This window comes from Perognathus longimembris, chromosome 7 (genome assembly GCF_023159225.1).
Source record: "Perognathus longimembris pacificus isolate PPM17 chromosome 7, ASM2315922v1, whole genome shotgun sequence".
Lineage (NCBI taxonomy): Eukaryota > Metazoa > Chordata > Mammalia > Rodentia > Heteromyidae > Perognathus > Perognathus longimembris.
Window position 1 is genome coordinate 14,371,303 of NC_063167.1, and position 14,319 is coordinate 14,385,621.

Consider the following 14,319-nt stretch of genomic DNA (forward strand, 5'->3'; position numbering starts at 1 on the left):
GTGTGTGTGTGTGTGTGTGTGTGTCTTTTCTTTTTTGGTACTGGGGACCAAACCCGGGATGTTGCACTTGCTAGGCAAGCACTTTGCCCCTGAACTACATCCCAGCCCAAGAACACTATTTTACTTGGCAAATTTGTTTGTCCAAGTAGGGAAGATGGAAGGAGAGGGGAGAAGTGGGAATAATCATGAAACTTCTAGGATTGACCCATAACTAAATACATTGTTGATAATAAGAACCAGATTTCTCAGTAGGGGAAAAGAACTACAAAAGAGTTACTGTATGGAAGGAGGAAGTGCAAAAGCGAACCTGTCATATCTCTCAAAGGTATTGGCGCTCAGTAGAATGGAGTGTGTGTGACGTATACTCTCCAGAGTTACTGTAAATGCAGATTTCCCCACCTCGTTCTTTTAGATGGCCTAGATATGAAGCACCTTAACCAAGCTTGAAATTAACACTGGCACTGGTGGCTCATGCCTGTCATCTTAGCTACTCAGGAGGCTGAAGTCTGAGGATTGTGGTTCAAAGCCAGGCCTGGCAGGAAAGTCCAGGACACTCATCTCCAAGAATTACTCAGAAAAGGCCGGAAGTAGAGCTGTGGCTCAAGTGGTGGAGAGCTAGCCTTGAGCAAAATGCAGTTCAGGAACAGCTCAGGCCCTGTATTCAAGCTCCAGGACTGGCACAAAACGAAACATTGGCAGCCAGGCACTGGTGGCTCCTCCTAGAGACAAATGGAATCCATTGGCGATTTTGAGCAAAGACTTTTAAAAATGCAATTTTCTTGTTATTAATTAAGGTGTTATGCAGAAGGGTTACCATTTCATAAGTCAGATGAGTACATTCTTTTTTAAATGGTGTCACCCCTTCATTCACTCCCCCAGTTTCCCCCTCCAGTCCCTGCCCACAGTTGCATAGTGAATACCTCAACTGCTTGTGTTCACCCTTCCTCCCTCCCTTTCTGAGCTCCTTTTTTGCCCTGTCCCCCCCAAAAAAGAAAAAAACCCAAAGCAAAAACAACACTACCACCAACATAAAAACCTATGTTTCCATTTCTTGGTTTAGCAAGGGATTTTTTTTTCCCTGATAGGTTGTAAGGCTTGACCTCAGGGCCTGGGTGCTGTGCCTAAGCTCCTTTGCTCAAGGCTAACGCTCTACCGCTTTGAGCCACAGCTGCACTTAATGGTTTTCTAGTGGCTAATTGGAAATAAAAGTCTCACGGACTTTCCTGCCTGGGCTGGCTTCAAACTGCAGTCCTCAGATCCCAGTCACATGAGTAGCTAGGATTCTAGGTGTGAGCCACCAGTGCCCAGCTGAGGAATTTTTATTTTCTTTTGGAGATGGAACCCATTGTTTTGCACATACTAGACAAACACTCACACCCAGCTCTACTATACCCCTAGTCCTGGAATTTTTTTTTAAACTTGTAAATGTATTGATTTGATTGAGAGTAAGTAGAAAAGGAAGGAAATTAAAGTTCATAGAGCACTTACTGTGTGCCAGTAGCTTTACCTCTCATTCCCTTCTTGGGTAGAATTAGGAGGTCAATTGGAGTCAGCTATGGTGGCACATACCTGTAATCCCAGCAGTGAGGAGACTAAGGCAGGAACACAGAATTCAAAGCCAGCTAGGGCTACATAGTGTCTAGATGGATGGATGGATAGATAAATGATAGAGGGTTTATTCCTACCTTATTCCTTGATAGGGATCCAACCTTTACAATAAGCATATTTGGCACAAATGAGGGATTCAGTGATGATCCAATGGTTGATTTTACAGATGAGGTTTGAGAATATGAAGTCATTGGATCCCAGTAGCTAGATGAGGAGGCCATGGGGTGTTAGAATAGCGCTGACCCTGAGCACATGCCCCCTCTAGACTATGCTGGAAGTACACGCCCCCAGACCTCCTGACTCTTTCCCACAAACCCTTTCCTGATCACTCCTCCAAGAGCACTTGTGTGCCCCCAGCCAGAGGGGCAGCCTTGGTGTGACTTTGCACATCTACTTCAGGGAAATGGCAAGGCCAGTGTTCCAGTTAACCTACTGCTGCTGCATAAAAATTATTGTACATTCATGACCTTATATTTCTGTTTTGTTTTGTTGGTTTTTTTTCCCATTCCTGGGGCTTGAACTCAGAGCCTGAGCACTGTCTCTGGCTTCTTTTTGCTCAAAGCTAGCACTCTGCCACTTGAGCCACAGCACCACTTCCAGCTTTTTCTATGTATGTGGTGCTGAGGAATTGAACCCAAGGCTTCATGTGTATGAAGCGAGCACCTACCACTAGGCTATATTCCCAGCCCATGACCTTACATTTCTGGAGGTCAATATCCAAAATGGGTTTCAGTGGCTATAATTAAATATTGTCGTCCTCTCCAAGTGACCTTGCCTCCTTTTTCACCGAACAGGCTCTCTCTGATCACGTGGTGCTGCCCCAGGGGTCCAGGATAATCCTTCTATCTTCAGATCAGCTTATTAGCTATCTTAATCTCCCTGGCCACATCAGATGAGACATTCCCAGGTCAAGGATGCGCACCTGGAGGACATTATTCTGAGTCTTGCAGGTGTGAAGAGAAGGTCAGGGGCTAGTTCACCACATTCTCAAGAACTCTTAGATATGTGAGCATTCTGGGGCTGGGAATATGCCCTAGTGGCAAGAGTGCTTGCCTGGTATTCATGAAGCCCTGGTACTGGGTTCGATTTCCCAGCACCACATAGATAGAAAACGGCCAGAAGTGGCGCTGTGGCTCAAGTAGCAGAGTGCTAGCCTTGAGCAAAAAGGAAGCCAGAGACAGTGCTCAGGCCCTGAGTCCAAGGCCCAGGACTGGCAAAAAAAAAAAAAGAAAAAGAAAGAAATGTGAGCATTCTATGTTCAGACCTAGTTTCCAACTTATGAAGTATGTCTGTGAAGGTAAAAGAATGGACTAGACACTGCAGATGTGGCGTAGTGGTAGAGTGCTTGCCTAACATGCATGAAGTCTTGGGTTTGATTCCTCAGTGCCACATACACAGAAAAAGCCAGAAGTGGCACTGTGGCTCAATGGTAGAGAGCTCCCCTTGTGCACAGAGAGGCTCAGGGACAGTGCCCAGGCCCTGGCTCAAGCCCCAGAACTGGCAAAAAAAAAAAAAAAAAAGAGAACAGATTAGAAAGACCAATATATTTACTGGTTTGCTAGTTTCATTCATAACATCAGAATATTTAGATATGTTGGCTTCCATCTGAAGTCAGAACCTAGGTGTTGTTCTTTTGCTTTTCTGCTCAAAGCTTGCACCCTACCATTTGAGCCACAGGTTTACTTCTGCCTTTTTTGGTACTTAATTGGAGATAAGAGTGTCATGGACATTTCTGGCTGGCTTCATATCTCAGCCTCCTAGAAGCTAGAATTACAGGCATGAGCCACCAGCACCTGGCTCTTTGTTGTTGTTGGTGGTGGTGGTAGTTGTAGGGCTTGAACTCAGGGCCTATGCACTGTCAAGGCTAGTGCTCTACCACTTTGAGCCACAGTACCACTTTTGTTTGTTTGTTTATTTGTTTTGTTTTTGTTGCCAGTCCTGGGGCATGGACTCAGGGCCTGAGCACTGTCCCTGGCTTCTTTTTGCTCAAGGCTAGCACTCTACCTCTTGAGCCACAGCGCCACTTTTGGCTTTTTTCTATATATGTGGTGCTAAGGAATCGAACCCAGGGCTTCATGTATATGAGGTGAGCACTTTACCACTAGGCCATATTCCCAGCCCCTACAGTACCACTTCTGGTTCTCTGGTGGGTAATGGGCAATAATAGTCTCATGGACTTTCCTACCTGGGCTGGCTTTGAACTGTGATCCTCCTATCTCAGCTTCCTAAGTAGCTAGGATTATAGATGTTGTGCTCTTTTTTTCCCCCCCATTTTTATTAACAAACAGTTGTACATACAAGAAGGTTTCCCTGTGACATCTCCATACTTGCATATGATGTACCCCGTCTCCCTCACTCCCTGTCACTCCCACTCTTGACCTTGGCCCTGAAAGCTCTAAGGACTTCACCCAAAGCCATGCCCATAGCATAGATCTCTTTACTTGCTTACAAGGCCACTTCAAGGGAAGTGGGCAGGGCCTCCACTTTGATACTGTCTATCGCTGCCTGCCTCCCTGCTGGCTTCTTTTCAGGGTTTTATTTACTTCTTTGGTTGCTGGGGTTGGGGAGGTGAGGCTGCCTGTGGAACCCAGGGCCTTGTGACAGGCTGGCTAGATCACTCTGCTCCAGGCCCAGCCTGGGCTGCCTCCCCAACTTAATGAAGCTGCAGTCCCCTTACACACCTTGCCTCACACAGACCCTCCTCAGGCCTTTCTACAGTCACCAAACCCTGGCTAGCTCCTCTACCAGGGCTCTGGAGATGGTATAGTCGCAGTCTCTGCCTTCAAGGGGCACAGTCTGGTGAGAGGAGGAGGATGGCTAGTGGAGGCTTTCCAGAGAAAGTGACTCTCAAGTTGAGCCTTAACTAGGCCAGGAAGCTGAGGACTAGAATTTTGGGTTGACAGATAGGCCCTAAAGCCACAATGAGGCAAATTGGGGTAATCCCACATGAATCTTGGCAACTAGAATAGACAGGAGGCAGAAGTGAGATGTTGATGGTGACAGGCCGCAGGATCCTCGAGGGGCTTAAATCATTCCTCCCCGCAGCCTCAGCGCCAGTGAGAAGTCGTGGTCTCAGATCGCAGGGCGTGCAGACTCAGGGTTGAGCTCCTCAGGTGTAAGGCGCAGCCAGGGCTGAGAACGGAGGCTGCAAGCCACAAGAGCCATGGAGGGGATTCACGCTAGAGCCGCTCAGCCCCCTGGGAGGATGTGTGGGATGAGGGTGGACAGAAGTGGCTCTGAGGGCTGAGGAGTCCCATCTAAGAAGGTGAGAGAAGGGGGCTGGGAATATGGCTGAGTGGTAAAGTGCTCGCCTTGCATACATGGAGCCCTGGGTTTGATTCCTCATTACCACATACATAGAAAAAAAGCTGGAAGTGGCGCTGTGGCTCAAGAGGTAGAGTGCTAGCCCTGAGCAAAAAAGGAAGCCAAGGACAGTGCTCAGGCCCTGAGTCCATGCTGCAGGACTGGCAACAAAAACAAGAAAACAAAGAAGGTGAGAGAAGAAACTAGTAGCTTTGGAGAGGAAGTCACAGTGGACTCTACTAAGGAAGAGTCCAGGACGGCTCCCTGCAATCTAACCCAGGCAGCCTGGTGAATGGCAGTGCCTTTCTTTTCTTTCTTTTTTTTTGGGGGGGAGGGGGTGGACAGGAGGCTGTCCTGGGGCTTGAAACTTGGGGCGCTGTCCCTGGGCTTCTTTTGCTCAAGTCAAGTACTCTACCACTTGAGCCCCAGCACCACTTCTGGCTTTTTTGAATAGTTTATTGGAGATAAGAGGCTCACAGAGTTTCCTGCTCGGGCTGGCTTTGAACTCTGATCCTCAGATCTCAGCCTCTGAGCAGGTAGGATGACAAGCCTGAGGCATCGGTGCCCATCTCGCAGTGCCTTTCTTGAAGGGGAAATGTGGGCAGAGAAACCCTAACTTCTCCATGAGCAGCTGTCAGATCTCTGCTGGCCACCGTGAAGCCCAACCTTGAGTGATTCCAAGAACTTTCAGTTCTCCTTTACCACCTGCCTGGCCATTCTATCAGCTAGTGTGGGATGGCAGGATGCCACCAACCCAGCCGGCTCCACAGTACCCCTCCTCCAAGCTGCTTGAAGACAGAACTCCTTTGGCCCCCAGGAGTCTCTGTTTCTCTGTCTCTTTCTGCCTTGAGGTCTCACCCAGGCGGATCCCAAACTTGTGGGCTTGAAGGTTCCTCCTGCTTCAGCCTTTCAAGTAACCAGACTTCAGGTGTACACTACATGCCTGGCTTTAAAACAGAACACAGAGAACATTTCTTTGCAGCTGTGAAAGCAATGCCATTCAAAAACATGTGTTAGTCACTGGTATCATGCCCACATAAGCCTTCTGGTCAGTGAGGCTCCAGGGCCTTTTAAGGCTGTAATCACTGGTAATACAAGGAGCAAGGCACCTTGAGTGTAGTAGAGAGAGATAGGCAGAAGAACCTGATTGTGGAGAACAGGCACAGTGTGGATAGAGATGGGCATAGTAGGGCCTTTACAGAGGGCATCTGGACAATGCCCATCAAAGCCTACATATGGCTGGACGCTGGTGGCCAGGCCTGTAATCCTAGCTACTCAGGAGGCTGAGATCTGAGGATCGCAGTTCAAAGCCAGCCTGGACAGGAAAGCCCATGAAACTTTTATCTCCAATTAATCACCAGAAAACCAGAAGTGGCCTTGTGGTTCAAGAGATAGAGTACTAGTCTTGAGCTGAAGGGGTCAGGGACAGTGCCCAGGCCCAGGGTTCAAGCCCCACCACTGACCTACAAAAAAAAAAAGAAAAGAAACTGCATGCCGGTGACTATGCCTATAATCCTTTGCTGATCAGGAGGTTCGGATCTGAGATCAAACCAGCCCAGGCAGACAAATCCAGGAGACACTTATCTGCAATTAACCACTGAAATGCCAGAACTAGAGGGGATAGCTCAAATGGTAGAGTGCCAGCCTAGCAGGGCCCTGAGTTCAAACCTCAGTATGACTAAAATCAAAAGGCAATCTACCTGAAACACGGTGGAGAAAAAAACCCTAAACAAGTTTAATCAAATCCTATTTCAAGAGGATAAGCTTGCTTTCTTTCTTTCTTTCTTTCTTTCTTTCTTTCTTTCTTTCTTTCTTTCTTTCTTTTTTCTTTTTTGCCAATCCCGGGGCTTGGACTCAGGGCCTGAGCACTGTCCCTGGCTTCTTTTTGCTCAAGGATAGCACTCTACAACTTAAGCCACAGCGCCACTTCTAGTTTTTTCTATATATGTGGTGCTGATAAGTTAAACCCAGGGCTTCAAGTATGTGAGGCAAGCACTCTAACACTAGGCCATATTCCCAGCCCCGGATAATATTTCTTTATTCTTCAGTTCTTGGCACTAGTATTATCAACTCAACTGTGAGCTTATTCAACAACCACAGGGCCCCACTTTGATAAAAAAAAAAAAAAAAATGGCAAAGATTTTTCTCTGTCCTGCTCCATTAAAACCAGGAAGTAAAAGGGTTGGAGGTGTGGCTCCATTGGTATAGCTATAGCCGGGCTGGGGATATGGCCTAGTGGCAAGAGAGCTTGCCACTACATGAGGCCCTGGGTTCAATTCCCCAGCACCACATATACAGAAAAAAACGGCCAGAAGTGGCGCTGTGGCTCAAGTGACAGAGTGCTAGCCTTGAGCAAAAGGAAGCCAGGGACAGTGCTCAGGCCCTGAGTTCAAGGCCCAGGACTGGCCAAAAAAAAACCAAAAAAAACCAAAAAAAAACAAAAAAACTGGTATAGCTATAGCCAATGGGCAAAAGTGGTAGATATGGAGTATGAGTCCCAGTCTAGGACCTAAAAAGAGAAAAGAGAAGAGAAAACCAGGAAGTAGAAAGGGGAGGGAGAGGCAGGCCCTGGAGGCAAAGAGAGGGCAGCACTGGATGGTTGTAACTGACTGCATAGAACTTACTCAAACAGGAGGCCAAGATCTGAGTGCCCCAAGTCACATTGCCCCCCACCTGCCATTAATACACATGACACTCTTGGGGTGAATCAGAAAGCCAGCCTGAGGCCAAGGTTCCAGCCCCACTGGTTCTACTTACTGGACTGAGCCTCTATTTGTCTTTCTGTGAAATAGCAAAGTGAAGGCTGCCCTTGAAGTGAATTAACCTTTGAAGTCTCCGCCTCTGCCGGCAGTGCTGAGCTTCCTTTTGGCTTTGTATATGCTATGACTGGAGACGACTGGCCTTCACCATCGTGGGCCAGAGGGCTTTGCTGTGGTGGGGAAGGTGTGTCCATCTCCCTGGCTTAGGCAACTCTGCTCTCTGTCAAGCCTGCCCTGTATCTGGTGCAAGGCTCTGCTGCTTGGTTTCAGGGCCACTTCTCTAGAGAGTTGGTTCCTGGAGGGCTGAGGTGGTCATGCTGCTTTGAGCACAGTTGTTCCATGTGGCCGGCTTTGCAGCTGCTTTACGTCAGCCCACACCCAGTTTAACACTGAAGCATCTGAAGCATCCTCCTCCCAGGAGACAGGTTTAGCAGTCGTGGAGCATTTTCATGAAGATTAAGGGGGTACACTGAGACCGACTCTTCATCCCAGCTCTCCACAGGCTGCAATGGTGCACTCCTGTCCTCCAGCCTCAGCCTCAGCCCCTCAGCCTCTGCACAGGCCCGCAGCACCCGGACTAGACACCCCTCCCCCAACACACACTGGTGTGTCACCTGCCAGATCCTTCCAGATCAAGGCCAAATGGATCCACTCCACAGCCACCTGTCATCAGGTTGACCTGGCCTGCCTTTGCCATAGCCACTCATTCATTCATCCCCTCATTCATTCATTCCATTACTGGTTTTTGCAGTACTGACATGAAACACAGGGCCATGTGCATACAGGGCAGTGCTGAGCCACTGGGCCGCACCTGCCCCTTCACTAGCTCCTAGCTCACCAGAGGAGAGCAAGTCCAAGACAAAGATGAGAAACTGGGCGCTGGCGGCTCCCACCTGTCATCCTAGCTACTCAGGAAGCTGAGATCACAGGTGAAAGCCGGCCTGGGCAGAAAAGTCCATGAAGACTCTTATCTCCAGTAGCAAAAACAAACCAAATAACAAAAAATCACAAAACTATATTCTGTAACCTAACTGTACAACTGGGGTTGGGGGTGGGGAATTAGGGATTGGGGAAGGTGGGAGAAAAGGGAGAGAGGACGTAACAAGTTTGATAAGAAATGTACTCACTGCCTTACGTATGAAACTGTAACTCCTCTGTACATCACTTTGACAATAAATAAGTGAATTTTTTTTTTTTTTTTTTTTTGGCCAGTCCTGGGCCTTGGACTCAGGGCCTGAGCACTGTCCCTGGCTTCTTCCCGCTCAAGGCTAGCACTCTGCCACTTGAGCCACAGCGCCGCTTCTGGCCGTTTTCTGTATATGTGGTGCTGGGGAATCAAACCTAGGGCCTCGTGTATCCGAGGCAGGCACTCTTGCCACTAGGCTATATCCCCAGCCCTAAATAAGTGAATTTTAAAACAAAACAGAAGTGGAGCTGTGGCTCAAGTGTCAGAGTGCTAGTTTTGAGCAAAAAATCTCAGAGACAGCATCTAGGCTTTGAGTTCAAGCCCCCAGGACTGGCACAGGAAAAAAAAAAAAAGAAAGAAAGAAAGAGAAGAGAAGAGAAAAGGAAAAGAAGGGCTGGGAATGTGGCTTAGTGGTAGAGTGCTTGCCTAGCATGCATGAAGCCCTGGGTTCCATTCCTCAACACCGCATAAACAGAAAAAGCTGGAGCTGGCGCTGTGGCTCAAGTGGCAGAGTGCTAGCCTTGAGCAAACAGAAGCCAGGGACAGTGCTCAGGCCCTGAGTTCAAGCCCCAGGACTGGCAAAAAAAAAAAACAAAAAACAAAACCAAACAACAACAACAAAGTCAAGTGAAGTCAAGAGCCCCAGGGTTCAAATCCTAGCATGAGCCAATAAAGTCCTTCTTAACCTGCTGAGTCATAGCAGGACAGAGAAGGGTCCCAGGAAAAAAAAATGAATGAGTGAATGAATGAATGAGGCACTGGATTGCATCTTGCTAGGTGGCTTCTTTCACAACAGGAGGTACAGAAACTTCTGATGTCAGGCAGGCTGGGTTTCCTGGGGTAGGTCAGACGTCCTCTGTGGGGCTCCATTTTCTCTTTGTGAAATGCAGACTACGCATCTCTGTTGCGGGATTAAGGGTGGCGCTGAGTGTTAATGCTTAGCACAAGCCTGGCACATTGTAAGTACTGGAGAGTCAGCAGAGCCGCTCTCTTCTCTGCACTCCCATCCATCCTCTATTCATCTATCTTCCTTAATGGAGAAGGAGCTGGCCTGGCCTGAGTCAGGGGGAGAGAGACGGAGGTGGGTGTGTGGCTGGGACTAGCACTCAGGGCAGTGTGGGCTTTGCAACTGATGACCTCTCCCACGCTGTAGGCACACTTCCTAACCTCTCAAATTTTCACATACTCCTGCCTTCTTTCATATATATATATATGTATATGCATATATATATACATATATATATATATATTTGGGGGGGGGCATGTGCTAGTACTGGGCCTTGAACGCAGGGCCAGGGCACTGTCACGTGAGGGTTTTTTTCTGCTCAGGTTTGGCACTCCACCACTTGAGCCATACCTCCATTTCTGGCACTTTGCTGCTTGACTGAACATAAGAGTCTTCATGGACTTTCTGCCCAGGCCGGCTTTCACCTGTGATCTCAGCTTCCTGAGTAGCTAGGATGACAGGTGGGAGCTGCCAGCGCCCAGCTTCTCATCTTTGTCTTGGACTTCCTCTCCTCTGATGAGCTAGGAGCTAGTGAAGGGGCAGGTGCGGCCCAGTGGCTCAGCACTGCCCTGTATGCACATGGCCCTGTGTTTCATGTCAGTACTGCAAAAACCAGTAATGGAATGAATGAATGAGGGGATGAATGAATGAGTGGCTATGGCAAAGGCAGGCCAGGTCAACCTGATGACAGGTGGCTGTGGAGTGGATCCATTTGGCCTTGATCTGGAAGGATCTGGCAGGTGACACACCAGTGTGTGTTGGGGGAGGGGTGTCTAGTCCGGGTGCTGCGGGCCTGTGCAGAGGCTGAGGGGCTGAGGCTGAGGCTGGAGGACAGGAGTGCACCATTGCAGCCTGTGGAGAGCTGGGATGAAGAGTAGAGTCGGTCTCACTGTATCCTCCAATCTGTTCCCTTATCTGTAAAACAGGAGTGATGATGGAGGGAGACAGCTCTCTCTATAATCTCATTTAACCTGTACAAAGCCGAAAGATCAGTGTTTACTGAGCATCTACTAGATTCCATATACAGAGGAGACTTAAGTACAGGACCCTCTAAATTAAGTCATTTCAAATTGTGGCAATTGCTAGTACCAAAAATAAACAAGATGAAGAACTAACAGAATATGTAATTACTACATGGATACATTTTATATATAATAGAAACTTTGAAAGTATCAATGGTACTTGTTACATTGTATGTGTATATCCTCCTGTATCAAGCATGTGGTCTACTACATGCAGCCCTGCTTCTCTATCTCTTTCTCTCTGTCTGTCTCTCTCCCCCCCCACCCCCCACCCCATTTGGTTCTGGGGCTTGAACTCAGTTCTTGTTCTTGGCTTTTTCGCTCAAGGCTGGTGCTGTACCACTGGAGCTTTTTTTGCTGGTTAATTGGAGCTAAGAGTCTCATGGACTTTTCTGCCTGGATTGGCTTTGAACCTGGATCCTCAGATCTTGCTTTTACTTTTTCATGGTTTACAGCTACAGGTTCTCCATGGACAGCCAGCTCTCCCGTGGGTGGATGCCCGTCCATCCTTTCCAGATGCTGAGCTCCAGAGTGTGCAGGATGCTGTTGACGAAGTTCACTGCAGGTTCAAGGCATTCTGTGGAAAGCATGGATGTTGAATCGCTTACTGCTCCCTGCTGCTGGGCCATCTCCATGACAACATTAGAAGAGGGCAAAGCCATCCTATGAGTCCCTTCCCTTAGGAAAGAGCTGCCCCTAAGCAAATAACTGACTGAACAGGATTGAAGCATCAGAGACAAAGATGAGTGTGGAGTCAGGTCAGAAACCTGAGCCCCCCAGGAGCACAGTGGCCACAGCCGGGCAAAAGCACAAGAACCAGTTTACATGGCTATGTGTCTTCCTAACAATTACTGGTTGATAGGAACATGGCTTTATGCCAGTTTCTTCACATACAATCTGTCTCCTCAAAAGTCTAGGAAGTAGAAGGAAACCATTTCAGTTATTTTAATATCTCGATCAGGAGCCTGGGTTAACATGGTGAAGTTGGGGGTTATTGCTGCTCCCCTACCCTGTATTCTTTTTTTTTGCCAGTCCTGGGGCTTGAACTCAGGGCCTGAGCACTGTGCCTGGCTTCTTTTTGCTCAAGGCTAGCACTCTACCTCTTGAGCCACAGCGCCACTTCTGGCTTTTTCTGTATATGTGGTGCTGAGGAATCGAACCTGGCCAGGCCTTTGTGCGTGCAAAGCAAGCACTCTACCGCTAAGCCACATTCCCAGCCCCCACCCTGTATTCTTTATACCATAATCCAGGTAGCCTCAGATGCTGCTAATTTGCTAAAAATACAGTGGCAGAGGCCGAGGGAGGAAGGCTCTCTCAAACCAGTGTCCCTCTCTCAGCATAAAGTCTACCCAGCTCCTAGGAAGTCGCTTGAATGCCCTGAGCGCTTCTTTGTTATTGATGGTTGACTTATTTTTGTTGCTATTTTTACTTGTCTTCCAGGGTTTTGAGTCATCCTAAAACCACTCTAGGATTGCTGTGTTCCAAAGTTAAAATATCTCTAAGTTCCTTTCTTTATAAACAGAGACAGTACTTGTTCCACAAACCTAAACAATAACAACAGTGTGCAGGCCAGAAGATGACGGCGTCCCTGCTCATCTTTGTCCACCAGTAAAGTGAAGTCTTTCTTTCTTTTTCTTTTTCTTTTTTTTTTTTCTTTTTTTTGCCAGTCCTGGGGCTTGAACTCAGGGCCTGAGCATTGTCCCTGGCTTCTTTTTGCTCAAGGCTAGCACTCTACCACTTGAGCCACAGCGCCACTTCTGGCCTTTTCTATATATATGGTGCTGAGGAATTGAACCCAGGGCTTCATGTATGCGAGGCAAGCACTGTACCACTAGGTCACGTTCCCAGCCTCTCTTTTCTTTTCTTTTAATGTTGATCCTGGAGCTTGAACTCAGGGCCTGGGTAGCAAGCTTTTTTTTTTTTTTTTTTTTTTTTACATAAGGCTGGTATTCTACCACTTGAGCCACAGTTCCACTTCTGGCTTTTTGGTAGTTAATTGGATATAAGAGTCATGAACTTTCCTACTGGGGCTAGCTTTGAACAGCTATCCTCAGATCTCTGCCTCCTGAGAAGCCAGGATTACAGATGTGAGCCACCATCACTCAGCTATAATAATCTTAATTGTTCTCATTCAAAGCTCTATAAGTTGGTTAGGACTTTTCTCAGATTTCCAGATGGAAATTGAAGCTAGCTTTATGTTTAATAATTAGTTCAGGTGGGCTGGGAATGTGGCTTAGTGCTAGAGTACTTGCCTAGCATGCATGAAGCCCTGGGTTCGATTCCTCAGTATCACATAAACAAAAAAAAGCCAGAAGTGGCGCTGTGGCTCAAGTGGTAGAGTGCTAGCCTTGAGCAAAAGAGCTCAAGAACAGTGCCGAGGCCCTGAGTTCAAGCTCCTGACTGACCAAAAAAAAAAAAAAAATAGGGTTTGAATTTAGGGCTTCCGGCTTTCCAGGCAGTGGTTTACCACTTGGGCCAAGCCCCAGCCCTTTATGCGTTAGTTATTTTTTTCCATAGAGACTTTCGTTTTTGCCGGGGGCTGACTTTGAATTGTCCCTCCAGTAGCTCCTCTTACAGGCACCTCCATCAGGCCTTGTTTGTCAGATGGGGGTCTCCCTGACTTTCCCAGGCAGAACCTCGGTCCTCCCAATCTTTGACTCCTACATTTGTCTTTGTTTTGATTGTTGAGGCCTCCCTGGGGAATATTGGCAATGTTTTTGTGTCCTAAGTATGGGCCAGGTTCAGTTAGTCAGCAATTCTGCCTCAAGAATCTGCCTGCATTCCATGACACCAATACAACATGTTCAAATGGAATTTAAAGGGTAAAAGCTGTGCAGAAGAGACTCAAGGCTTAGGACTAGAATCCAATTCCTTTTTTTTCCCACACATCTTTTCCATACAAAGTGGGTGGTCATTCATGCTGCAATGGCTCCCTCCTAACACCTTCCCTTCCCCCACCTCCCACTGGGGCAGAACTCAGAGCCTTGTATGTGCTAAGCAAGCATTCTACCACTGAGCTGCAGCCTCAGCCCTTGTAAAGGCTTTTCTTCCAATGCTGACTATATGGCTGGATTACACTAGGCCTCAGACATTCAAAGCTGGAGAGGTTGAACTTGATAAATCAACAGCCCAGTGACAAGGCAGATCAATATACTGATGATTTACACTGGGGCAAGGGTTGATTGCTGAAGGAGTTTGGGGAATGTCTCCAAATTGAGGAGGGGGACAGAGAGGGGAGGCCTCCCTGCACAGTGAATGAATTTCCATTTGAAGAAGCAGTTTCCTGATTCGTTTTTGTTTTCTTCTGGAGCTGGATTGTGGGTGGGTCTCTGGGCTTCTCTCCTTTGCAGGAAAGGTTAAAGCTACTTGCTTTATTTGCTCATTTGCTGCTGGAGATCTAGCTAAGAGCTACATAATCTGACCTAGTCAAGAAAG